Source organism: Helobdella robusta, assembly GCF_000326865.2.
Source record: "Helobdella robusta unplaced genomic scaffold HELROscaffold_10, whole genome shotgun sequence".
Taxonomy (NCBI): Eukaryota; Metazoa; Annelida; class Clitellata; order Rhynchobdellida; family Glossiphoniidae; genus Helobdella; species Helobdella robusta.
Genome location: NW_008703571.1, coordinates 162,366 through 164,822, shown reverse-complemented (window position 1 = coordinate 164,822; position 2,457 = coordinate 162,366).

Genomic DNA, 2,457 nt, shown 5'->3' with positions numbered 1-2,457 from the left:
CAAACAAAAGCAAACACATACTCTCCATACTCTCTCTCTCTTTCTCTTTCTCTCTCTCTCTCTCACACACACACACACACACACACACTCAAACACAAACAAACACAAAAAGGACAGATAGGCAAACATACCATTCGATGCAATAATTCTTTTCATCCCAACACTTAGGAACACGAGAGTGAACCAACAAACCAAACAATATGACGCATCTATGTATCTTCGCGCGCAAAGATGAACACTTCAATATTCTTTATAAAATATGAACACATATGTACTCTCTTTCTCCCTCTTTTTCTCTTTCTCTCTCTTTCTCTCTCTTTTTCTGGTTCTTTCTTTCTCTATTTTCAATCCCTTTTTTTCAATCTCTCTTTTCTTTCTCATTTTTTATACATAAATATACAAATTTTGTCTATAGATACAAATGAGTGTTATAAATCAGCGAAATGAAGTTCACAGTGTGATACAAACAACAATCCAAATTAATTAAGATATACAATATGCGATATGTTTATTTAAGTAATTCTAGCAAACATACAAAGGAGAATATACAAATCAAAATGCAGAAACTAAAATATATAAATCAAAACATACAAATTGTGTATAAACATACAAATGAAAGAGTGTCTCAATGGATGTACGTGTGTTCTTTTTCAAGAATTGAAACAAATCGTTTTGAAATGTGAAAAATTTAAGCAATTTTTCAGTCTGCCTAGAGCCATTCTTCCTAACACCAATTTTTTTTCACTGAAAATTTCTGATTTTTTTCAAAATTATATTTATTCTTTTTTCCACAGTTATTGAAATATTGTTATAATATCAAATACATGAGTGTATATATATGTGTATGTGTGTGTATGTTTGTGTATATATGTGTGTATGTTTTTATGTGTGTGTTTGTGTGTGTTTGTGTGTGTATGTGTGCGTCTGATGATTTAAACTACTTCTGAAAAACATAAATGAAGTAAAAATACAATAATAACGTTGGAGAGACCGCACAAAAAATTCATTTTCAGTTTCAACACACGTGCCGGATAACATTAAAAAAAAACAATTAAAAAAAAATAATTTGAAAAACTAATTTAAACAAAAAAAAAAATTTGAACTGGGCCAGTGGAGCGCTGACTTGAAGCTCCAGTCATGCTTCACCATTAAGGAAGACTCTTATTTATGTCCTACTTGGTGGTCAGTTCGTATCAGAAAGCGTTTAAATTTTTTCACTTTTTCTCACTTTAAATTTTTTTTTCTGTTTTTTTTTTTTTAAATTTCTATTTCTCTCATTTTAAACTGAACTTTTAAAAAAATGTTTTTATCTGGTCTATTTTTTTGTGTCTTGCTGTTAAAGTGCGTGTGCGTGTGTGTGTGTATGAGTGTGTGTACTTGTATGTGTGTGTGCGTGCGTGTGTGTGTGTGTGGGTCTGTGTGTGTATATGTGCGTGTGTGTGTGTACTAAATCTTTTTAGCTTGGTAGCAGATGTGTTTTGTAAATGTATTTCAGTGGAGTTGGTTTATTTTCGGTTAATTTTTTCTTTTTTTTGCTTGTGTTTTGTTAATTTTATTTTCGTCTTTGTATTTTTTTTCTTTGCATAAATTTTTTTTATTGAAATGTATTTTTCAAAATTTCTGTGCTTTAGGTCAACATTTGTGACTTTTAATTAAAGAATATTTGATATGAGGTGCAAGCTACAACAATTTAAACACACGTGAATGGATGAATGAATGAATGAATAAATGACTGAATGAATGAATGAATAAATAAATGAATTAACGAATAAATGAATAAACGAATAGACAATTGACCAAACTTACAAATGAATGAAAAAATTTCACACAGCTCTTGGCAATATCATGATGAAAAAATCGAAATTAAAAAATTCAAAATTTTCCATTGACGAAAGCAGCAACAACAACAGCAAAAATAACAACATCAACAACAATAATGACAACACCGAAGACGACGACGACGATGATAGCAACAACGACATCACAGATGATGATGATGATGACAATAACGATGGTGATGATAATAGTTATGGTAATTTTGCTAGTAATGATGATGATGATAGTTACGGGGGGGCGGTTTGTAAAGAGATGGGTAGCACGGTTAGCCTACGGTGTCGGTTCCAATTTCCAAACTTTGACTACTTCACAAACGTGGTCGTCTGGTCTAAAAAGCAATCGGTTAGTAAAACATCATGATGATGATGATGATAATGATGACGATGACGATGATGATGATAATAATGATGATGACGATGATGGTAATGATGATGATGATGACGATGAAGATGATGGTAATGATGACGATGATGGTGATGATGATGACGATGATGAAGACGATGACGATGATGATGATGATGATGGTGATGATAATGACGGTGATGATGATGACGATGATGGTAATGATGACGAAGATGATGATGACAATAATGATGATGATTATTATTAGTTTTATGCTTT